The sequence below is a fragment of the Crocodylus siamensis genome, chromosome 1 (assembly GCF_052110815.1).
Source record: "Crocodylus siamensis isolate JL-2025a chromosome 1, ASM5211081v1, whole genome shotgun sequence".
Classification (NCBI taxonomy): domain Eukaryota; kingdom Metazoa; phylum Chordata; order Crocodylia; family Crocodylidae; genus Crocodylus; species Crocodylus siamensis.
Window position 1 is genome coordinate 303,826,871 of NC_143395.1, and position 26,306 is coordinate 303,853,176.

Consider the following 26,306-nt stretch of genomic DNA (forward strand, 5'->3'; position numbering starts at 1 on the left):
GTCATATGGGGAGAGGTAAGCATGTTCAGCTTGAGGAAAAGCCACTTAAGAGCAGACATGACAGCAGTCTTCAAATACTTGAAAAGCTGCCATAAAGGAGGAGAACAAACACCTTTTCTCTCTTGTCGCAGAGAGTAGGACACAGACCAATGGTTTGAAGTTGCTGCAGAGTAGGTTTAGATGGGATATCAGGGAAAACGTCTTCAGTTAGACCACTGAGGCAGTAGAATAGACTGCCTAAGGAAATTGTGGACTCTGTCATTGGAGGTATTCAAGAAGAAGTTGGAGAGCCATTGGTTTCAGATGATATAGGTGCAGCTATGCCTAAGTTCTACTGTTCTTAGTTCTAGGCTTTGCTGGTTGCTGGCCTGGAAGGGAATCCTGGCCTCCCTTCATCTTCTCCCAGTCCCCTTTCTGCTGTATGCTGATTCATTTTTTTAAACCTTCTGCAGAGGCATTGGATATTGGCAGCAGCCAAGACTGGTGTGTGCCAGTGCTCTTGCTGGGACTTAAAGCTGGAGGTTTCTGGCTAAAGGGTCTTACATCTTCACTCAGGGTCAGACCAACTCCTGTACTTGGGGTCAGAAAGTAATTTTACTGCCTGGTTAGTTGCTACAGACTGGCCGCGTCTACACAAATGGCGGACTGCACAGTTGTTACTGCGCAGTCATTTAGTACTTGCATAGTCAAGTACTAAATGACTGTGCAGTAACTAGTGTTACTGTGCAGTAGCATCCTTAAATGTTTCTTTTTTTTCACAGTTAGCGCCCCCCAGTGCAACTGTGCAGTAGCGTCTTGTGTAGACCTGGCCACTGTGGGGGGGGGGGAGTTGCCTTCTTTTGTAGCGGGGGCATGGCCCTCTATCTGGGATTTCTTGAGTGTATATTAACACCCTTTTAAAGAAGCAAGATGTTGACTGCTGTGGTTCCTCTGTCTTACCTGTGGCAAGGATAGGGTGTTATGTTTTGTGTTGTGTCACAGTTAATGGTAGATTTATGAACAGGTTAAATTATGGATTTGTATGGGATGGTTTGGATAGGGGTGATCTTGCCTCAGGCAGAGAGTTAGACTAGATGACCTCTGGAGGTCCCTTTTAGTTCTGCTTCTCTATGATTTCTGTAATCAGAGTTGTTCTTTCAGTCTCCATCACAGCCAGATCCTGGCTGTTGGAAAGGTTGCTATGCGATACAAAGCACCTAGGATTCTTCTAGTACTGGGGATTTCCAGTTGGCATGGAGAGCCCTGTGCAACTTGCCCCCACCTCCTCTACTGTAAATACTTGTCAGGATGGAACTGAGGAGAGATGGGTTTGGCTAGAGCGCTACTGTTGCACCCCTATAATCCTTACTGCTAGAACATCTCACTGGGGACCATTTCAGCTGGGTGCTACTAAGAGCAGACCCAAGGCTGTTCTCAATTGCTTTGACATCTGCTCAAATCCAAGGTTGGCTCTAGAGTTGAGTAAGGTGTGAAAAATGGCATATAATGACTCATGTTTCCCTATTGCCAGGTGCATGGAACCACAACACTAAAGCTGGTGACTGTTTAGCCCTGTGTCTTTCATTCTCACTAAAACAACGGTGAGGGATGCTACCTGAAAAATGTACATTTTGTATGAACATAAAATGTTCTATTAGTTTCAGTTGCACCTACATAGTTCAGGTTTGAATTTAGCCTAACAAAGGAAGATAGTAGTTCTGTTCTTTCACTAATATGGTATTGTACCATCTTTGAAAATATGCACTTCCTCTGTGGATCTCTTGCCTCAAATGACTTATTGTACCTAACACAAACTATTGATCGAACTTAGCACTGCGATAACAAATGGTTACCACAGGAAACTGGAAAGGATTTTACATGAGTGTGCAATTCTAGGCTCTTCACTTTTATTTCTTCCTACTTTGAATGAGGAAATGTGTCAAGTTCTGTGGCTTAGCTACATGGTTCATTTTCATTCACTTTCAAATATGTTTAAGGAATGGAAGGTAAATGTGCATCTTTAAGAAAAGCCTCTAGTGCTGATCTCCTTTATAGTAGTGTGCACTACTGAAGAGATATACTAGCCCTTTAAAAATCAAGTTTTTGTACTTATCTATGATATTCTAAAAGAGTTTTGCCATGTGTTGAAAACGTTTGTGAAGCACAGATTCCTCAAAATGCTACCAGTGGAATTGCTTATTGTATGGGAGCATTAAAGTGATTTTGTAGCCATGATGGTCCGGAAATTATGAAAGAGGCAAGGCTTTTCTTGAGTATCTTGTATTAGACTAACTGCATAGTAGGGCTAAAATCAGACAAGCTTTCAAAGGCAAAGCATTCTTCTTTGGGTCCAAGGAGTAATATATTCTCTATATATCCATTATATCACATTCCCAAAATGCGATATATTTAATCCAATGCACCAAATGTCCTTACAATAACTACGTGGGTGAAATTAAATAGCAACTATATGCCAGAATGAACTTTCACAGAAAAAAATGTAAAGGACAGAGACACGCACATGCCAGTAGGAACACATTTTTCACAGAACAACCACTCCCTTTCTGAGCTCGCTATTCTTGTGCTCAAGGGAAATGTACTCAACCCTTTAAAAGGCAAGCTTGGCAACATGAAATCATAAGCTGGCTGGACACTAGGAACCAAGGACTGAACACTGTCATTGATGGTATGACATGCTGTAATCTACCTGATGCCTGAAAATTCTTCCTACACACTACAAGTGATAATGACCCTCCTCTCTTTTGATGTGTCTTGATCTCTCAGTAATCAGCCTCTTTTCTTCTGCTAATTGTTTGTCTGGCCAACTCTGGGAATTTCTCCCTATTCCAATTTCACAGCTGTACCCACTGTTCTTAATCATAGCCAGTGGTGTAGCAAGGGGGGAGGGGGAGTGAGTGGGGTGACTGCAAAGCAAAGGGGTGCCAACAGGTGCCAAAGCAAAGGGGTGCCAACAGGCACTGCCCAGCCAAGGTGGGCCATGGGATGGAGCCATGAGCAGCTCGTTTGGCAAGGCATGAGGATGGGGGAAAGGTGGTTTCCACTGCTGCACGCACTCCCAGGCAAGCATGGGGGGGTGAGAGATGGGGCATATGCCCCCTGGATGTGTGCACGGGGCAAGGGCAGGCTACTGCTATGGGCTCTGCCCCAGGTGCCAGACTTCATTGCTATGACACTGATCATAGCTGTGCCTGCTTCTTCCCTCTGACCTTGCATTCAAAAGATTGTCTACTTTTATCCAGCTATGCAGTAAAACTATGCAATAAAAGGTATCACTCCCCAAATGCTTGCCTGTCTATGGGATACAATCAAGGGGAATGTTCTTGTTCTCTCTGCTGTTAAGAATCATTATTTTTAGTATTGTTAAAAAATTACTGAGAAGAATTAAATGTACTAAGAATGTTATGATTCTATCTGTTATTTTCTTAATATGAGTTCTTAATATGTATTGCCTATATATACAGAAATCTATTATCAGCTACCTTGAAAAATACAGTTGACGTTATATGTTCAGGAAGGATTCTCTCTCTCACTCCCACCTGCCAAATAAAAGAATGCCATTACTTATAGGACTTTTAAATACAAACATTTTTACAGGTTTAAAAGGAGGATGACTTCAGAGGGATACATTTTCATCTGTGGATTTAGATGAATCAGTAGCACTATTTTTTTGCTGGCTGCTGGAATAGAAAAGAAATTGAGGGGAAGAAAGGTCAGTGATTAGAAAGGAATGGCTTGACCTCTATTCTAGACTTAAGTGAAAAAGTATGAAAAATACTCCCAAACTGCCAAAACCACCTGTGGATAAGAGGTAGTGGTAGTAGTTAAGCTGTCATTCATGGGAACTGAGGAAGAGCAGAGAGATGCCTGTTTACCTTAAACATCTTGGGGGCAGAAAGGATTTCCATGACAACGCATAGTTCAGTATTAGCAGTGTATGATAACAAAACAGCCTGTTCCTACAATTGTTACCAAGTCCCCTGACTTTCTCTAGCATTTAAAATGTAGTTTTAAGATACAAAGCAAAATGTGTATTGGAAGGGATGGGAGGAAATGATAAGATCAGTTAAAACAGGTTTGTTTAAATGTTAAGGCTGTTCTGACTGATTAGCACATGGGGCTCTGAGTAAGGACTCTCCGATTATTTTCTGGGCGTTTCCAATGCTTTGCTGTATGAAACGGGGTATATCAATTAGCAATTATGAGGCCGTTTGCCAATTGGCAAGATGAGCATGAAGCTTTCTTTATGCAAATATTTTCTGAATTATTTTACTGGCCAGATATCTAGAGGTCCTCACATGACAGGCTCAGTGTACAGTACTTAGCCTTTCAGAATGTGCCAACAACTATTATGCAGCAACATGAGAGATGCCACAGTTATCATATTTTGAGTGTGGAAATAACGGCCAAATGTACGTAAAGCAAAACTATCTTTACCAGATCATGCCTATCCTTGTATTACCTCAGGCAGGTAAGGACAGCTGCTAAATGGTTAGTTAGAGTAAAAGCTGTTTTAAGTGCAAAGTAGATTTCTCATTCCCTTCTGGCAAAATAAAGGTAATTGATTGGATATGAAGCTTTAGTTGCTTATATATTTTCTACCAGAGAGAACTGATAAGAATTTGTATCTCTGTTTTTTAGTAATCAAAGCAAAAATCTTCACCAGCTGATATTTTAAGCAATTTTTCAACATTATTGTTTCAATCCCCCAAACCTGTAGGTTTTGTAGGTAAGTATTCCACTGCTGAACTGTTTTGTGCCTTAGTGATGATACCTCGTTTCCATAGCTAACATTATAGATTTAGTGAGAACTGGATTTTTTTTTTACTTCCAAATGAATTCTGACCAATTAAAGCACAGACTCGATTTATGAATGAGATGCAGGACCTTCAAAGTATCCAAGGTTGTGTCTACACAAGTATTTCCCCCTCAGTGCACCAGCATTTCAATGTCCCCTGTGATAGCAATGGTAAAAAATATTAACTTAGAGAAAGCTGTGAAAGCTACTGATGTTTTTATTATTTTCACCTAACTTTTCTCATAGCTTGTCTGATCAACCTAGCAGACAGTTGTCCATTCTTTGTCTTCATCTCATTTGACATTATACCCCTCCCCACTGCTCTCCCTCATTTCTCTTCTTTCCTAGCTTTGCTTTTCTAGCTTTGCTTTGCTTTGCTTTAAGAGCCAGGCTTAGCTGGCCAGAGCAAACCAACTTTTTGCAACACCACTATAATAAAAAGATGATAAACTAACAGTTTTAATTTCGTCCCTCTTTCAATAAAATTTGCCTGGTCTCAAGGTGAGAGCTGAGACCATATCAGCTGTTTTAAACAGTGTTTCCCAACAACTCACTTGAAAATGAGAGAGATGCACAGACAGAAAATAAATTTTCTGTTTATGCTATATTTCTCTTTGTAGTTTCATAGAGTTATAGAAAAGTAGGGTTGGAAGGGACCGCAGAAAGTAATCTAGTCCAATCCCCTGTTCAAAGCAGGACTATTCCCAACTAGATCATCCCAGCCAAGGTTTTGTCTAACTAGGTCTTTAAAACCTCCAAGGATGGGGAGTCCACAACTTCTCTGGGTAACCTGTTCCAGTGTTTTACTACCCTTCTAGTGAGAGAGGTTTTCTTAATATCTAACCTAAACTTCCCTTGCTGCAACTTGAAACCATTGCTCCTTGTTCTGTCATCTGCCACCACTGAAGAGTCTAGCTCCATCCTCTTTCAATCCTCCCTTCAGGTAGTTGAAGGCTGCTATTGAGTCCCCCTCTCAGTCTCCTCTTCTCTAGGCTAAATAAGCCCAGTTCCCTCAGCCGCTCCTCAGAAGTCATTTTCCCCACCCCCTAACCATTTTCATTGCCCTCTGCCGGTGTGTTGCTAGGATAATTTTACCTCTGCAGTCTTTCCTGTGGGGGGGGTGGGGGGGGCTGGACCCGATGATCTCACAAGGTCCCTTCCAGCCCCAAACTTCTGTGAATCTGTGTCCACGTCCTTTCTGCAGTGGGGGTGGGTCCAAAACTGGACACAGTACTTCAAATGTGGCATCACCAGTGCTGAATAGAGTGGAATAATTACTTGCTTTGATCTGCTGGCCACACTCCCACCAGTGCAGCCCAGGATGCTGTTAGACTTTTTGGCAACAAGGGCACACTGTTGGCTCATATTCAGCTTATTGTTCACTGTAACCCCCAGGTCCTTTTCTGCAGAGCTGCTGCCCAGCCAGTCAGCCCCCAGCCTGTACTGGTGCATGGGATTGTTCTACCCTAAATGTAGGACTTTGCATTTGTCCTTGTTGAACCTCATGAGACTTCTTTTGGTCCAACCCTCCAATTTATCTAGGTTTTTCTGAATCTGAACCATACCCTCCAGCACATCTTCTACTCCCCACAGCTTGGTACCACCTTGCTGACGGTGCACTCTTTGCTATCTTCCAGGTAGTTGATGAAGATATTAAACAAAACTGGTCCCAGGACTGACCCCTGGGGTACTCCACTTGATGCTGGCTGCCACTTAGACATTGAGCCATTGATTACTATCCTCTGAGCCGGATGATGCATCCAGTTTTCTGTCTACCTTACAGTCCATTCATTCAACCTGTACTTCCTTAGCTTGCCTGTGAGACTGTTGTAGGAGACAATATCAAAGGCCTTGCTAAAGTCAAGATATACCACATCCAGTGCTCTCCTCACATCCACAGAGCCAGTCATCTCATCATAGAAGGCAATCAGGATGGTCAGGCATGACTTGCCCTTGGTCAATGCATGCTGACTGTTCCTAATCACCTTCTACTCCTCCAAATGTTTAGAAATTGATTCCTTGAGGACCTGCTCTATGATTTTTCCAGTGACTGAGGTGAGACTGACTGGTCTGTAGTTCCCTGGATCCTCCTTTTTCCCTTTCTTAAATATAGCACTGTTTGTCCTTTTCATCCTGATCACCATGAGTTTTCAAAGATGATGAAAAGGCCTTCCCTTCTTCATTCTTGCATGGCTGAGCAACACTCTCATACTTCTCCCTAGTTGTTTGTCCAAGTCTGCACTTCTTACAAGCTTAGTTTTTGTGATTTGGCTTACTGAAGAGTTCTCTGCTAAGTCAAGATTTGCCATACTTGCTAGTCTTCCTGCACATCAGGATGCTTTGTTCCTGCACTCTCAGTAAGGTTTCTTTGAAGCATAGATAACTTTCGTGGACTCCTCTCCCCCTCAGACTGGCTTGCCCATGAGTTCCCTGAGTGAGTCAAAGTCTGCTTTTTTGAAGTTCAGAGTCCATACTCTTCTTCCTTTTTTTCCTCAGGATCCTGAACTCAAATCATCTCATTGTCACTGCTGCCCAAGTTGCCATCCCCTCAGGACCGTCCCTGGTGGGGGCGCAAATTGGGTCGACTGCCCCAGGCCCCACGCTTTGTGGGGCCCCGCAGAGTGGGGTGGAGCAGTGGCAGCACACAGGTGGGCAGACTGGTGGCTCCGCATCCACCCACTTGCTATCCCCCACTCTGCTGCCAATGTCGCCGCCAATGGTGTCGGCAGCTTTTTCACATCCAGGGGAATCGGAGCAGGGGCAGGGCCCTGCATGGGTTGATTTGCCTCGGGCTCCGTACCCTGCTTGGGTCAGCTCTGCATCCACTACTATATTTCCCACCAATTCTTCCCTGTTTGTGAGCAGCAGGTCAAGAAGAGCATGGCCCCTAGTTGACAGCTCTATCACTTGCATCAGAAAGTTGTCTCCAACACTCTTCAGAAACTTCCTGGATTGCTTGCACACTGCTGTATTATCCTCCCAGCAGAAGTCAGGGTGATTGAACTCCCCCATGAGAACCGTCTGTTATCAGGAAACTTCCACTAGCTGTTTGAAGAAAGACTCATCCACCACTTCTTCCAGGCCTGGTGTTCTATAGCAGACCCCACTACAACATCACCCTTGTTGTTCTCCCCGCTAACCTAGCCCAGAGACTTTCAACAGGCCTATCTCTAGTTTCATACTGGAGCTCTAAGTAATCATACAGCTCTTTTATGTAAAGTGCAATTCCTCCTCCTCTTCTCCCTTGCCTGTCCTTCCTGAACAGTTTGTACCCATCCATGACAGTGATCCAGTCATGTGAGCTATCCCACCAAGTCTCTGTTATTCCAGTAATGTCATAGTTTTGTGACTATGCAAGGACTTCCAATTCTTCCTGCTTATTTCCCAGGCTCTGTGCATTTGTGTACAGTAGGTCTGTGTGAAGCTTCGGTTGCTGATTTGATTTGGCGGAGATTCGGCCTGATTTGGTGGCTAAATCTCCGAATCTGAGTTGACTCAGGAGACCCTTTAATCTCTCTGAATTGAACTGGAACCCTCTGAATTGATTTGGAGAGATTTGGAAAGATTTGACAATTTGGACGTAGACACAGCTTTAAATGTTTTTTCTGCATGCCTCAAGGTACCAGGTGGCTTGTGAATGGTGAGATGGTGAGATGACGGGGTGTCCCATGGAAGCACAGGGGGGTCCCCAGTGTGCTCGGCAGTGCACCCAGAAGTGGACCAGAAGCACTTCTGGTCCACTTCCGGATCTACCACAGAGTGTGCGGGGCACCCTCACCCCTTTGCTCCATTGCTGAGCACACCAAATCGAATCGGGACAGACATCCGAATCAATGAATCAAATCAATGTCCCCTGAAATGGGCCAAACCCAAATTGAATATGGCCCACTTTGCACATCCCTACTGATTAGTTGTAAAGAAATGGGCAAAAAGTAACTAAGTGGTGTATAAATGCATTTTTCAGATGTTGCTCTTATTGTAGTATTGGGAGGAATCTTCTCTATACTTTAGATGCTAATTAACAAACAGTTTCATACATGGATTGCTTGTTTTTGATAAACTGATGAAATTGAGTTGCTTTTTAAAGGATTTTAGTGGAAGAAAAATCTTAAAATGGTGTTAGAATGTGTTGTTCTTTTTACGTTTGGTGTTATACAGGGCACAATTCAAACCCAAAACTTGAAAGCAGTTTAAATTTTTGTAATGAACTGTGTTCTAAATGCACTTGTACAGAAAAACCTTCTGTTATGTGAGAGAATGCTAAAGAACACTTCAGCACCAGTTCACAACAGGAAAGTATAGTTGTTTGTGTCATATCTAGTGAAGAGGACTTGATGTCAAGACATAATTGTGCAGATTTCTGCATGGGTTCCAAAACTTGTGTGTTGGATTTATAGTCTGTGTCTATACTGGAGTGTCAGAGTTCTGGTACTGCCAGTCAGTACTGGAATGTTCATAGTTAGCAAACAAAAATATCTTTTAAGGGAATTTTGTAGCAGCTGCAGAAAACTCAAGTATTCCTTAAGCTTTCTCATGCCAAACCTTCAAAATACTGTTATGCATTTTAGTGCCTTACTATTCAGCAAAGAAAGAATATCAACACTGAAACTGAAATTCTCTTGCTGTATGATTTGTCTTCTTCACATTAATCAGTCTGGAAAGATAGTCTTTCCTGCATTTACATATCCCAGTTTGGGGAACGCACCTGTATAAGAAATGCATCCTTATGCCCAACACACAGTTCCTTCTTTTCAGATTTCCCAGTCTCTCTTATCTTCTATAATTAAGACTGAAAAGTGACTTAGAGAGGAGAGGGAAAAGGCAGGAGACACAAACACCAAATTTACAATGTGGCTGTGTACAATCATTTCATTCTGATTCTCCTGGTAGACAATACTGCTGAATGGACAGTACTACTAGCCCCTGTCATTTTCTTTGAAGTGATCTTCATAGGCAAGTTAGTTTTTTTTAAATAGAGCCAGTTGTACTGCACCAGTCAAATGAGAATGCAGCATCTGGGAAAGATATGTATATCTCTTGCTGTTCCTCTAAGTCAAATAATTTCCTATTAAATAACACTCCACATCAGTCTAATTTTTATTCCCAACAGATATTTGTAGAGGCAATTTTTCTTAGCTACTTCTGCCAACAGGTTCCTCTCTTTATCTAAATAACTTAGAATTGTGCCTGTTTAGATAAACTAGGTATATTCCATATAACGTAAAATTCAAGTTTTGAGAGAAAAATACAACTAAGTTTAAAACCAACATCCTGGACAATATTTTCCTGACACTATTTGGGCACATCTACACATGCAGTTAATGTGACTGAATATACTCCAGCTCAAATTGAGCAGGAGTAAACTAAACCTGACATCACTGTCTACATGCGCATTTAAGTACAGTAATTTACTGTGCTGCTGAATACTACTTGCATCTGACAGGACTGTTTGGCAGCGCAGTAAATTAGTCTATTGCTCCCTAACTGTCATTCATGACAATTTTACTGTGCAGTAACATTTTACTGTGCAACAATTTAGTCTGCTGTGCAGTAAAGCATCTTGTGTAGGTGCATCCCGTAGGTCCTTAGCTACCTTCTCCAGTATACCCTTCTTCCAACCCGTACTAAATCTACTCTTTCAGGTAAATCCTGTATGAATAAGTAAGTCTTGAAGCATGTCCTAAAAGACACCATTTCTTGTTCTAGTGATCCAAGCTGATAAGTAAATTCCAGAACTTCAGGACTGCAAACCAAGAATGCCATGTCAACAGTTACTACATGTTTGGGACCAGTCTGTTTGCCTCAGATGTTCATTGTTATGCAAGAAAAGGTGCAAGAGCTTAAGTAAGCAGTCTAAATCATTAAGGCTTTATAGATAAAAAAGAAACACCTTGATTTCTCCTGGAAATCATTTGGTAGCTAGTGGCATGGAGATTTAATATTCTCCTTGTGTGAATATTTTCCCTATCATCTCAATTATTGGACTGTCTCATTCTTGCAAAAGTAGCCCATACTGAAGGTGTGGCAGTAATCCAGTCTCCAGGTGTCAAAGACTTGGGTAACTATAGAGATGCATGTATAACTGAAAAGGGTACCTCTTACTTTGCAAATTCATAGGCCCATAAGTATTCTTTGCAACTGCAGCTGCTTAAATATTCAAATATGTTTGAGAACCTAGTAAGAGCCATGCCTGCCAACTGGAGAAGCAAATTGCAAGCAGATCTCACAGGCTGAAGGTGTTGATCTATTTTTCATCATTTCTTTCAATGTGATTTCATCTGCACTATCCTAAGGCTACAAGAAGTACATACTTGATATTGAGTGTATTGGCCCAGTGGCTGTTGGAGCATAGCAGCAGGCAGAGAGATGATCAGAAAGCCACATCAGAAGTAAATTATTCTTATCTTTCAGAATTAAAACACTCTCTAGAAAAGTTCTTTTAAACTAGTTGAAAGCCTGATGATGTCTTGATAGTGAAAGTTCATTTTTAAGTGGCAGATTTTAACTTATAGAAACAATGAGTATTATGCAAATGCAAGCATTCAGATTTGGTACCATTTTGTAGTCACTTTTTTCAGGGATAAGTAAATACAGCAATTATCCTGTAGTATAGAATTAGATCCATTGTACCAAATTTAAAGAATGCTTTGAGTCTATTTTATTAAAATTTCCTCAACTAAATCCAAATAAGGGTTTGCATCTAATATAGTTTAGGCTTTAATCCAATCAGTCCAGATTGGGAGATCTCAGTCCAGATGGTTATGGTGGATATTGTAGCCCCTCTTTAAATCTTGACTAAAGAAGCTTTGACAAGAGGGCTGTGAATTGAATGGGGTAAGAGTAGCAACAATTGCTTGGAATTCACATTTTCCCTTTGTCCATCTGGCAGACTGAGAGGAGCAAAGGCAGAAAACCATTTCAGCATAAATTAGGGGATCTGGATTGCAAAAATCTAATTAACTAACAGGCAAGATTTTTTTCTGTTATTACTACTATTTAAAAATTCTCTTTAGCTAAATTTGCATTTTGTAATAAAACTCTCCCGTTCCCTTTGTAGGCTTGCCAGCCCTTTGGAACTGATGTGATGTCACACATTTATATGGAAATTATACTCCAGTGTTACATACACGTACATGCACATATGCACTTCATGCAATGTGTCTTTATTGTGGAAACAGGAACATAAATATATTTCACAGGCTTGCATTGTCAAAACTAAAAAAACATAGCCATTCGTGTGTTTTGTTTTGTTTTTCTAATAGAATAAATTTAACAGAAATGCTGTCTGATTTAAAGTTTTTGGTAATACTGATCAACATGATACTTCTGTACTGCAAGGCTCTTTACTCCACATGCCTTGGGCCAACATCCCCCAGACTGTCACTGCTTAGCCCTTCCCCACTTTACCACACATGGGTGACCCCCCCACACACACACACACTGCTAGGTGTGGCCCATGAGGGGTTAATTTTTGGCCCTAGGCACCTAACCAGGTAGCAGCGTGGGGAGTGGAGGCAAGAGGGGAAACGGTCTTCCTGTGTGCATGGTATAGCGTGGGAGATTGCCTGAATGCATGGTGTAGTTGAGGTGTGGGAGGGTTGCCTACACACATAGTGTAGCAGTGAGGTAAGGAAGGCCTGGGGGACCCATGGCTCACACTGTTGTGGCCCACAGCCCTTACTGCTATGGCCCACTAGTGTGTGGTGCCCAGATGTTAAGAACTAGGACAGTCCCTACTTTATTGTATTATTGGCTACTCAGATGTAAAATTAAGCCTATTTTTTGGAGGAAGGCTCTCCATTTAAGACGTGCTTTTAATGAATGCTTTCTTCCCCAGGGAGGAATGAACATCATCTGCTGGAATCCCTGCTTCCATCACCATCAGTGAACATAGGTTAACCTAGGCTTGTGCCTTCTCTGAGCAACAAAATCACTAACCACCTGTCTCTTACCAGTACTCTTTGGATCAGGGACCTAGTCCACAGAAATCTGAAGTCAGTGAAAGTCTTTCCATTTGCTTTAGTTAGCTCTGGATCAGGCCTCTAAACTTTACATCCTCCCTTTATATATCCACCTGACTTCACTTCCACAAACCTCAAGTCAGGTTACCAGCCCCCATTTCCTTGTCCCTAATCCCCTTCAGATTGCTACTGACTTCTGCTCTCTTTTCTATGTTTGCTGCTAGGTCCTTGCCATTTCATTTAATTATTTTCACATGGGGCTAAGTCTTACTCAAGAAAAAGGGTATGCAGGGAACAAACCTCACCTCCTCTTACAAATAGGACAGGGCTCATCTGGGTCTGGATTATGCGTGAAACCTTAGCCAGGAAGTGATCTTGAGTTATAACTGCAGCAGATGATTTTGATCTGCATTTGTACAGCAAGACAAATGTATGACATGCTATTTATGTTTGATTTTAAAAAATGCAATATGTCATTAGTAATACAACTAAAGCTTCTAAAGACTGTGTACTGATTGTTATGAAGTGAAGAGTGAAAAGCAGAAAAACAATTTGCCCTTTTTAGTGTGTAGCATTCTAACTTTAAACACAAATGTTTAATTTGCCAGAATCAGAGGAAATGCCAAAAACATTCATGTTCCATTTTCACACAATCTGTATTATATTAGTGTGTGACCTCAGTTTTGATCAAAGCAGTGTACTATAAATGCAGTGACTTATGTTACAATATTTAATAAAAGATTCATATTTGTTCCAGTGGTTATAGTAAAATTTATTATGGTTGTTGGATTATTCAGCTACGCATCACACTGAGTATGAAAGCAAAGTACTAAAGTTTTAAGAACAGTCTGCTTTCAGATGCCTTAAGAAAATGTAATAAATTGGGTTGAAAATTTCTGTATCAACAGACTGTATTTTGACAGCTTTTCAGTTGTCTTACAATTGTTGACTCTTTAAGAAAACTTGACAAAATATGGAAATTATCCAATGCAAATTATTTTAAGTTTTGCTCATTAAAATGATCTTGGTTCTTTGTCTAAGGCTTTATATACTCTTTGGTCATGCACAAACAAAGCAAAGGAGCATAAATAAAAATATCAAAGAGCTCCATAAGTTACCGTACTTCCGTGAAGCAGTAAATCAGTGATGGTGAATAAATTAGTTTTATAGACTCTTCTTTAGCATATCAATCCATTTGACATATCCTGTAGGATAGCTCAGACTAAAATGGCATTCTTAAAATGGAACAAAAAGTAGGTAGTTACTTAGTTGTTTGTTCGCTGCTTCATATAAAGGCACTGGTTAAAATTGTTTCATATCAGTGTTAGTAGAGTAAGCAATTTTATCAGTAACAAAAATATGAAATTAAGATTTATTAAAGTTGTTTTGATAAGATTAGCAGGTGGCAGGCTCTACTTCTTTCTTTTACTGAAGAAGTTATTCTTCATATTTTTAAATATAAGCAGTTTTGTTGTTCAAAGCATCTTTTTGCATATGACCTCTTTTATGACTCTTATCAACCAAAAATGATTAACAGCGGTAAAAATTCAATTTAGTTACAGCAGTTCTTTGCTTGTTCTTAACTCTGTATGCTGCCTTTCATTCTTAAAACATTTCAAAAAAGGTGTACATAGATTTAGTAGATCCTCACAAGACCTTTCGAAGCCAGCTGTCATCACACCCTTTTTACAGGTGGAAAAAGAGAGAGACCTGTTTTTTATACCAGTCACGTTGTTTCTTAAAACGTATATCTTTTGAAGACCTGTCCATCTGCCCGAGGCTATCAGGCAGTAGGGGTGTGTGAAGCAGGCCCTATTCGATTCAGATTCAACACAAGTTGGGGACAGCGATTCAATTCATTGATTCGGATCACTGTTCCTGATTTGATTCGGCCGAATCTGAAGATTTGATGCTCATCTGGAGAATCAACAATTCGGACATAGACGCAGAAAAAAGTTTTTTCTACATACTTTGAGGTAGCAGGTGCAGCTCATGATCGCTGTGATGCTGGGGCACATGGTGTGTCCTTCAGGAGTGTGGGAGGGCCCTCCATGTGCTCGGTGAGAAACCCAGAGGTGGACCAGAAGTACTTCCGGTCCACTTCTGGGTCTGCCAGGGAGTGCGCTGGGAGACACCCCCCCACCCTTGCCTCCCTGGCTCGGCAGTCAGCTGCAGGGGGACCCCGGGTGCCCCCCTCAGACCCGGGAGACACCAGTCACTGAGCTGGAGGGGTGCGGGAGGGGAGGGCCTGTGCACTCCCTGGTGAACCCGGAAGTGGACCAGAAATGCTTCTGGTCCACTTTTGGGTCTGCTACAGAGCATGTTGGGGAGCCCCTTGTGCTTCTCTGAGACGCTCCATGTGCCCCAGCATCACAACACTCATGTGCCCCTGCTACCTAGAGGTATGTAGAAAAAACACTGGAACTTGTGTCTATGTATGAATCTGAATCTTTCCAAATCTCTTCGAATCAATTCGGAGAGACTGAAGAGTCTTCTGATTCAATTTGGATTTGTAGATTTGGCTGCTGAATTGGGCCAAAACTCCAGCAAATTGAATCAGGGACCGAAGCTTCACACAGCCTTACCAGCAAGTCCATGATGGAACAAAGACTGCAAATCAGGAGTTCTCAATTAAACACCATAATCCCTCTTGCCTAGCATGCCACAGTCTTATTTGCAGTATTGGGTTACGGTGAAACACTGCCCTCTGAGAAAGTAAAAGAAACCGTGAGTGTTTCTTTACTCAGAGCTTTTAGTGTAATTCAGTGTTTACACCTAATAGACAATAGAAAGGATGTAATTGAAATAAGTATAAACAGGTCTAGTTAATTTGCAGTTGGTTTGTTCAGGTGTCTGGATGGCAAGGATACCATAGTGGTTAAATTGATATCTTAGTCTAATCTTTTAGCTCTAACTGGGTGCACCTGCATATGTACTTTACCGCAGAGTTAACTAGTTCTGCAGTAAAATGTCACTATTGACACATGTGCCCATATTTGGGTACAGTAAATTAATTAACTCCAGTGTAGGATAGTACTGTCTGGGACAGACAGAGTAGTTACATGCACCAAAACGCCACATATCGATGATGACTAGGGCTGGCTAGGGCATGAGGGTGCTACTGTGTGGGGTTGCCTGCTGATTAGCCGCACTCTGTAGTTTCCTTGTGCCCCAGCCAGCCCTTCTGCAGCACATTGAGCGGGGGTGAAGCAGCCCTGGGCTGGCAGGCTGGCCCCTAGGGTCCCTTGCCAGCCGGAGCTGCTCCACCCAGCTTATCATGCTTTGGTCTTGGGTGCACATGTAAATGCTGCACCTAGGAGCATTAAACACTGGCATGAACTGCACCAGAGTTTGTTGCTACATGCTAATTGCATGTGTAGATGTGCCCACTGAGGCAGGGATTCTGCTTTTCTCTGATTAATCTGAAAATTGGAGAGTTTTTTTTGTAAAGTAATCCAAAATCCACATTTTTCCATGATTAAAATGAAACACCACTAATTAAAGAATTTTTATCAGAGAAAACCAGGATCCCTGCTGATGAAGATGAACAGTGTTGTATACAAATTAAATAGGTTAGATGCGTGATTAATAGGGCTGGCTGGAAATTTTCTGTTGAAACTGTTTTGGAGGCAGTATTGGTGTTTCAACTAGATAAACCTTTTTTGTGAAAAGTGGTCCCCTTCCACACACAACACTCACTTTTTGTCAAAACACAAACAATGGCAAATTAGAGATTTTACTCAGAAATGCTGCTTGGTGCCTCAAGAAAGCTGCACTTTGGATGCCTGCTGCTTCCCGTCTCCTCTGTGAGTCCAGATTTTCTTGCTGGACTACACTTCTTTTGATGCATGGTGGACAGTAGCTGTGGTGGACAAGGCCACTGGCTCAGCAAGCGTAGTACCAGGTTACACTGGGGAGAGATACAGCCCAGTCACTGTGAAACCTGGGCTGTGGATGAGAAGTGGGGTGAGGCACTCGCACTGCAACTCCCAGGAGGTGCCATGGCAGCATTTTGAATTCAGAATGCTCTTTTCAGTGGAAAAAGTAAAACTCTTCCACCTTCTCATTTTATTTTCTGAACGGGCCTGATGCCCGTTCAGACACATCAGTCATGGTGGTGAGAAGAACATTAAGAAGTGCATAAGGGGAAAAAAACTGGGGAAAAAAGCTCGAATGAAGATGCTCAAACTATAGCATTTTTGTCATCTACTGCTGGGGTTACACTTCATCTTTCTTTTGTTCTTTCTTTCTTTCTCGTTCTTTATATTTAGAGTTCCACTGTGGAACTGGGCCTCACTGATCATCACTCTTCAATGCAAGGCCAATTTATTTATCTGTAAGGATAACTTAGATGTCAGTAGTGGATGACAGACTGAAATATTGTTTCTTTTTCGTTGCTCTAGATCCACGTAATCTTACAATCTGGTCCGATGATAGGTTTATGTGTTCTTAATCATATGAGATGCTCTCTACTGGTTTCTAATAAGACTTAAGCCAGACCTGCACTATAAACCTGTGCTGGCATATTTTGTCACACAGCGGTGCGATAAGGTTTGATTTGTGACCCACATAGCTCTGACAGAAAAAATCCTTACTGTAGGCACAGTTACGCTGGCAAAACTTGCATTTACCAGTCTATTTTTATTTTGCTTGGTAGACTTGGAACAACTTGTTCATTTCTGTCAGTGTAAACTGTGTAGATCCTGCAGTAGTTCTTTGCTGGACTAATATGCTGGTGCAACTTTAATAGCAAAACTTTCCACGTATAGACCTAGCCTTGCCTACCTTCTCACTGGAAGGTGGATGTTCACCAACTTGCAACGGTATTTTAACATGATTGGGAATACGTGCTGCAAGGGTGATTCTCCTCCCTGTTTGAACTCTGGTGTAGTTGAGGTGAGGTGCAAGAGGAGTACAAAGAGCGGGTGAAAGCATCCTGATTCAGAGCCAGGTAGCCGTGGCAAAACTTAAAGGCAGCATTCCCCTAACCTTGTAGGTTTACACCCCAACATAGGAAAGCTGGGTGCTCTTGCATCATCCATCCTTTAACCAGTTCCATTCTTCACGTGTATCCACCCCCCAAGAATTGGCAATGGCAGGTGATGGGTGTGGGAGGCATCAGAGTGGCTGAAATAGGTGGTGCCACAAATTGCTGCTGTGATGCTTAGGCCCCCACAAGAAACTGTCATGGCTGCCCTCTCCCTGCCACAGGGGCACACCCCACAGATTGGGAAATGCTGACTTAACATAATACATGGGAAGCCTTGCCATCATTCTACTCGATAAGGTCCATTAGCCAATGGAAGATCGAGAATAGCAGAACTGCACTTTGTCATATCTCCTTCTCCGGTATGTCCTCATCCCCTGTTTTGTTCTTTTTCACAGTAGGCATTGGGCTGGGAAGAGGGTGGTAGGGCAGGAGCAGCATAGTTTCTCCAACAGACTTCTATCATTGGAGACTTCACTTACATTTGGAGAATTCACGACTAGCCTTGGGGAATTCACTACTAGCCTTCTCTGGTGAAGAGTAGTCTTAGTGGCAAATATGGAGGCATATATGCATCCATTACCTTTCAACTTGTGTGATCAGTTATCTGTGTATAAAATGAGCCTAAAATGCTCTCAGTTATATGATTTCATAGGTATAAGGCCCAAGATATGTATTTTTTTATTTATCATTTACAAAAAAAGTTTTATTTAAATTGTTATTTTCTTTAATTTTTTTTTATTTCAGTTTCTGCAGCACAGAACCAAGTAGAGTCTGGCAGGGAAATTTGAAAGGTATTAGAGATATTAGAGTTGTGCTGATTTGCAACCTGCCCATTCCTGTCTTCCTTTATCTGTACAGTCTCACAATGCAAAGTGAGAATCCCCCACAGTAAAAGGAATCAGTTGTCTACATCAGTGGTCTCCAAGTGGGGTGCACGCAAGATGATCCATTGGGGTGTGGGAAGAAAATATTAGAACTTCTATTTATATTTATTTTTTATCTAAAAAAAAAAAGAAAGAAATTAAGCTTTACTAATATTTAATATATGGATTGATACTGGCGCCTGTATGTCAGACGGTCACGTGTCACGTACAGTATGCAAGGTATCCTGAGGGAAGAGTGGGAGTGCCACAATGTGGTGGGGTTGACAGTGGTGCCCTCACTCATTTGTTCGCTTTCAGCATATTGCAACGTATATATTGGGGGTGCGTGCTCAAAAATTTTTTACTGATAGGGGTGCGCTATCAGAAAAGTTTGGAGACCACTAGTCTGCATCATGTGGGGCAACTTGTGTTGCTAGAGTGTCACAAACCAAGTTTAACTGGGCCATTACACCCATTCTGACCGTAGCCTATGCCAGGGAGGGCCAACCTTTCTGGCATGTGTGCTACAAATTAAACTTGCATACTCCCAGAATGCCTTTCCAATCCCTTGCCTGTATCCAATTTGCCATCCAATTTTCTGCATGACTAAGTTGCTAGTCTGCTTTTGGCCCTGTGCTCCCTTTCTGATTGGATGCTGTGCTTTCTGCTCCCTGTCCTATCTGCCACTGTGCTACCTCTCCCCTACCCACATGCCACACACACACAAACTGCCCATACCACTTGTGTTACCCTTGCCTCAGATTGGCCACCTGTGGCCTTTGCCACTTAATACAGGTCCATAAAGACAAAGTTGGTTATTACTGTCAATGAGATACCAACAGGAGCATCTGATTCCCATGATTTTTCTTATTGAATACCCATACGTTTTTAAGCCATTTCAAAAGGGAAACATTTTAGAAGGGGAGCAGCTGTCCTGTTTTGATTGTTACCTGTGCACTAGCTGGGAATGACAGAAATGAAGCAAAACCCCACCAATTTTAATTCTGTTTCATTCAGGTTAAAGTTGGGTCAGTTTTGGTACATTGTATTGCTCCTGGCTTGTCCACACCTATCAATTAGAATGTAAAAGCTGCTGCCCTTTTGAAATTATCCCATTTTAAAGCACTTCCAGATGTACATGTGTACATTTCTGCAATGAAGCACTTGATGGTGACGATCCAATTCTCATTTAGGTCTGAACAATATTTTTCTTCTAACTGCTCTCACATATAGCAGGATAACACACACAGCAGAAGAAGACATTTGGACCAGTTTTCTAGCTACAAAGCCATTATAAGTCCAAGTCAATTTCCGTGGCTACCATGGAATTCCCAGGTTCTACATTTAGCTTGATCCAACTCAGATGAGAGAGAGTCTGGCTTTTTTCTTGTAAGAAAGATGCTATTTAGTAGTCTGCAGGGAGGTGGATTTTAAAGAACAGTCATGAACAGAAGCTGTATCCCAAACAGCAGGATTTTTTTGTTTAACAGGCAAAAACTAACATTGGAGTTGGTGGTTACATTGTTCTAAGATGTCTTTGTTGTATAAGTGTAGCATGAAGTATTTGAATTTGCTTGCATAATTTTGTAGGTGCAGGTTCAGAGGCACTTTCTGAAAGTGTGCTTTGTTTTTCTATTACATTCAGTTAACTACTAAAAGCCAGCCTGAGTGATTCTGGAAACAGATCATACTGAATTACCAGGTATGGCCCTTTTAGATATGTATGCCACTTCTTGGCTTCCCCACTAAAACTAATTGATAGTTTATCTAAATTTGGCATACTGTATCTGAGATTCCATTTTGAACACTGACTTCAACTCCAGCACATCATGTTTGAGACCACTTTTAGCCTTTGTAAAGAACTGCCTTTTCAGTTGCATATACTTAGTCATCATGTAGTTACTGGATGTTCTTACATATGCAACATTGGATGAAGTCCGTATTTTGCAAAAGAATTATGTTACCCTTAAGCAACTTTTGTTCTGGTGTCCAGGCAGTCTCATCAGAATGTTTAGTGTACACCTGCTGATAAGTTATAAAGGATAACAATAACAAGCCTAATTCTCTCCAAATTTAAGTATTTTGATGACTAGACCAAAGAAGACTTACTGATCACGTGATATTTTAAATATGAATGACAGTCCAGGAACACTACAATATTTGTTGGTAACTACTGCAAAGAAATCATGTTCTGTGCTGCATTGACTAGTACTGAGACAGCCTGCTATGGGTGTGCTTAACTAGATGTGATAGGCTAATAATTTTCTGCATAAAAAAGGGAGTATTGTGTCATTTGTAGCACTGGGACCTGTTATGTAAAGCAGTGAATGGAAGGCATGACATTTTCTTCCTTTTCCAAATAAATTTACTGTGATAATGATTTTCTACTAGGCATGTGGCCAACTCTGATTAAAGTACAGAAGAGGTTATTATTGAAAGCAGGAAAGGTGGATGGTAGGGAAGATGCTTTACCCTGATTATGTCTAATCTGCAGAGAGAGGTAGTTTGATATGTTGGTTTGAAGCCACACAGAAGACAAAGTAAAGCTGCACCTTATAAACCAAGGGTGGGCAAAATACAGCCCATGGGCTATATCCAGCCTGCCAGTTGTTTTTTGTCCTGTCCAGCCTCGCCAAAAGTGTGAGGAGGGAGGGCTGTGCCAAGTGCTGCTCCACTCTGCTGTGCCCAGCACCACCGGGCCTGGCTGTGCAGTTTGTTGACTCCTCCCCCACCTGGCTTCCTGTTGGTGCTGCGGCGGTGCAGTCCAGGCACTGTGACCACCAGCAGCTGGACCTCCATGCGATGGGATGCAATGCAGCACTCCAAGTAGCCATGCTGCTTGCCCACCGTGATGAGCTGCTGCCACTGTGGCACCACCAGCCTGTGCCAGCTGCAGGTGGGGTTTGGCCTGGGGCAGTCACCCCTGACTTTCCTGATGCAGCATGGCAACAGTGGCTTACCACGCTGGGCAGGCAGGACAGCTGCTTGGCATGCTGCAGTGTCCCTTTGTGCATAGGCCCGGCTGCCAGTGGCAGTGATGCCAGGACTGCGCAGCACCAACAGGAAGCCAGGAAGGAGAGGGGATGGTTGTGGGGGAGGGGCGGAATTGGAGTATGTTCAGTCGCATTAATTGCACACGTAGACTCGCACTCCGATGATTAAACATTTGTTAGGTTTATTCAAACCTTGCCCCCCCTGAGTTTTTAAACATCAGTCTTTAGGTTTACATGATGGGCCTCATCTGCACTAGAAAAGGTTTGCCAGAATAAACTGGTATAAGTTATACTGGCAAAACTTTTTTTAGCATAGATCAAACCAAACAAAATTACTCTTTGACGCATAACCAACCTACACTAGGGCTTGTGCTAGTATAAAAGTATCAGTTAAGAGTGTGATTTTATTTATTTATTTTACAATACCAGTAACAGTCTTGCCTGTAGACTTGGATCAAGTCATGTTTTAAAAGATTAATTAACACAGGTTACATGACACATTTTCAGCACCCTTTACCCACAAGCTTTTGTGTGTGGGAAGTAGTAAAATGGGCATTTTGCAGAATTTGGGATTTTACAGTAATGGTTGAATTGGGTTTCAGCAGAGGAGTTAACCAAACACTGGGCACATCTACACATGGTGTTATGGCGATGTAGTGCCTGCAGATATCTATATGTGACCAGCAGTTAGTTTGTCATAGCGATGCACCCCCCCAGTATAGCGTGCCACTACAGCAAAGTAGTTGCTAAAAATAATCATGCCCCGCAAAAGTACTAAATCACAGCACAGTAACAATGTCACCATAGCGACATGTATAGACGTGCCCCTTAAGTACTTAATATGGTGAATTTTATCCTTTGTGGCTGTGCGTGTGTGTGTATGTGCATGCACACGCATGCATGTACATGTACATATGCTTTGTATGATGTATTCAGTATATCAAAGACCCCGAAAGTAAAATTAATAAAAAAATGATATAGGGAGAATATAGTGAGGGAAGACGCATGTAAACAGAAAAATTTCTCATGGGAATTCAATGGCATGAATTTCTAAACTGCAGTCTTTTCTTTTAAAATAATTTGTAGAGAATTGATAATGCTTCCAGTTGGTAAAAGAAAACATTTTTCATCACAAATCAATATGTATTTAGTTTTAAACCATTATATGGTCTCATAAGATACCTTCTGTTTTCAAAACTATTTGAGAGTGAAATGGAATAAGAATGTTTTAACAGTACATGAAATATTTGGGTTGCCTTGCTTGCTGTGTGTTAGAATTGTTGCACCTTCAATTTAACAGAGTAGGCTATGCTTCAGTAGACCATTACATTACTCTGATGTCTCTTTCATGGCAGAGAGAGAAATTGTATTGCTGCATTATACAGGTTTGGTTAATTAAATCTAGATAACAACCAGAGCTCATATAATAGTTGTGTAAGTAAAGGAGAAGCAATGATGGGTTGATTATTTTTTATGCAATATTAGGGGGGAAGAAAAGGGGGCGAGAGAAAAATAAGAATCAATGCACAGGGTATAGGATAGCAATAGTACGTACCTCTGCTGATGTTTCAAACTGATCTGCTCTGTGCAGCAGTAATGCTGATTAATAAAGAGACTTTGTTTATTTTATTGTAATAATAGTATAGCAAGAAATACACTTGTCTGTATGGAGCTAAGGTAGAACAGTACAAATAAAGTATAAGTGGAGATTATTAAGACAAACATAGCACAAAGGTTACTTAATATCTCTGAAAGACTAGACATAATAAATGTGTGGGTTTGAAATGTAGACAGTCAAAAAAAATTATTCTTGCTATAGAGTATACGTCCTTCTTAAGCCTGTTGGCTATAATGTACAATTGAAAACAACAAAATATAAATGGTTATGTTAAAAGGAAAAAGGGAAACCGTGGGCCTACAAAATGTATTTATTGGATCTTTTGTAATTTTCTACATGGGCATAAGAAATAATAATGATAGCATACTGCCTGTTCAGTGAGGCATTTCAGAGTAGGTTAAGTGAAATAAGACACAAAATTTCTTTAGATTCATGTGGAAAATCAGAACTGAAGCACTTACTTTATTGTAGATTTAATTGCCATAAATCACTATTCTTCCATTTTTTTTCACTTTTTGTTAATTTAAAAATGTCAAGCCCTACATATGAAAATAGGGCTACGAGGGAAAGTTGGTCACTTTAGCTATACATTTAAGAATATTTATGTTTAAAAATATTTAACAGACTAGGCTATGCTTGAGTACCTGTTGACCATAACCCGCAGGGAGAATTCAGTTTGTCAGCAGTTAGCAATGCCAAACTCATGTTTTGCTTATGTCAGTGAAAAACCCATGTAAGGAAACACCCCAAAGGCACAGACTGTTAAGAAAAAAACATACTACTGTTTTGAACTGGTTGATCAAAAGGGTAAAAAAATATCTTCTGTGTTTGTAAGTGGACTTAATCAAGGTTCAAAAAGCCAGAGGTGGAATTGATCTAAGTTGCATGATTTTCTGTTTAGGTTGGATAGTGAATGGAACATGAATTTGCCTTTTGGTGCAGGGGGACAAATCCTACACTGGGCTCCACCATTTTAAACCAGTCTGTGTGCCGAATTTCTGTTCTGTTATGGATATAGACTGATTTCTGATCACTTGTACTAGTAAACACATAATGTCTGTACCTGGCCTTAGAGATGGCATTCCTGACTGTGAAATAAACTTTTACTTCTTTTTGAGAAATTCCACATAGGAATTCTGATGATTTTTTAACTAAATTGTTCAACAAGAGTTTCATTGACACGAGCCATTTTTTTCCTCTGTAGGATCCCTGCAATACAAATACTGTGATAGACCTCAGCAACTTGACAACTCACCTGGATAACTGTTCTTTTAAAGTTAAATAACTTCAGCGTTCACCATGTTCAAGTCATTTCCCTTAATAGGGAAGTGCAAGGAATTCCTATAGATACTGATGCAGCAGTTATCTACTTATTTGTGGTAGAATTCCCAAATGTTTAAGGACCACTTCTCTGGAACTGATGTGCTGAGTACTTTCAGCGCCTACCTATTAAAGGCTTCAGAGGTCAAGTGTAACAAGTCTGCTGTAATGCCAGAGCTTAGCATTAAGAGCTTGTAAGCACTCTGACTGAACCCCTCCACTGGCTGAAAGAGATTTTTCAGTTATTTTTGTGTTTCTGATAGGTTTTTCACTGTTCTTAAACATATAATTTAGGTTAACATAACATACAAAAGAAATGAGCTTAAAGGAAAAACGTGTTATTACATTAATCTATGGGGGCTGGTGTGGCACAGGCACTAAGGCTCATGGTTGACAGCCCAGAGGTTGCAAGTTTGAGGTTACAGCAGAAGCGCTTGTGGCACAGCCTTGTCAGGTTCCAGTGAATCTATAAATTCTGCTAAACACTGTGTCACAAGGATACAAAAAGAAAAACAGGCAGGATACTAATCCTTAGCACTGATGTCATGGTAGCATTTGAGTCTTCTCTGAGATTGCAGAGAGTGTGGCCCCACTAAGGCAACTGTATCCAGAAGCAGGATCTCCTCTTTGTTATCTGGGACAGGATTTCTCTCTTTGTCATACTTATTTGGAGCCTGATCTGGAGAATGAATCATTAATTTTTCAGCTGTCTATAGAGAACATTTCTATTTTATTGATTAGGTGATTCAGTATTTTAGTTATTGCAAGCACTGCATTTCCCAAAAATATCCTATCAATTCACTTTCCATAAACCTTGATAATTCAGAGTGAAAACTGTATGGCAAGTGAACCATACTTTTTTACAACATCAAGTCTGCCTGTACATAAACCTCTGAAAACAATGAAATAAAGTACAAGCCAGCAGCACCCTGCAACTCATGGGCTACTGGTGCCTCCTGAGTCCGGGGGGGAACCAGGTTGCCAATGGGGAGGGGGTCCCCCAGCAGCCGATCACCAGCCTGGGGGGAGGTCCCCCAGCAGCTGATTGCTGGGGGTGGGGCAGCAGCCAATCACCGAGTGAGTGGTTTCATAGCTACTGCTTCCAGCAGGTGCATGTCACCAATGCAGCAACTTTCATTCTCCCCCTGCCAGAACTGGCTAAACCAGCTGAAAATACTGTGAGGATACAGTATGTCTGTCCTGATGGAAAAGTGTCTTTGCTGCAGGATAACTAACGTACATTAGCTATGGCTGTTGTCTCCACTCCGTTTTTACAAGGAACCTCAATTTGAGGGTAAGAAAAACTGTTTCATCTCCATTTAGGGCTTTCCTGGGAGGATAATTGCTGTGTTTTATTTTGCATTCACGATTTGGGGTGTAAGGACACAGGTGACACTATGTTTTTGCAACCTCTTTCGTACTCAGATAACCTCAGATTTGGACCGCTGGCCCTACTTAAGAGCTGATTATTTTCTAAAGAATAAATAACAGCACTTGGAGAAACTGGCTACTAAACAGTACATTAGCCCTAATGTTAATTGTATTGGTGTATCAACTGCCTAAACTAAAAGTAGGTATGATGAATATTTGTTTGCACTCTGGGTTAGCACTCCTTCAGGTGTATGTTCATAATGCATTCAGTGAGAGGGGACTTGCTAAAGGAGAAGGAAATACAAAAAAAATGTAAAGGTTTAATTTTCACCCATTAGCCTTCAGGTTCCCCAGTGCCCTGGAAGCTTCCCCCCATTCTGCCTATGATCCTACTT

General features: G+C 41.4%; 1 protein-coding gene across 3 annotated transcripts in view; it reads left to right on the forward strand.

Annotated features, from left to right (window-relative positions):
- SH3RF3 (SH3 domain containing ring finger 3) overlaps positions 1-26,306 on the forward strand; it is a 381,928-nt gene that overhangs the window by 105,479 nt on the left and 250,143 nt on the right. The window lies entirely within an intron of this gene.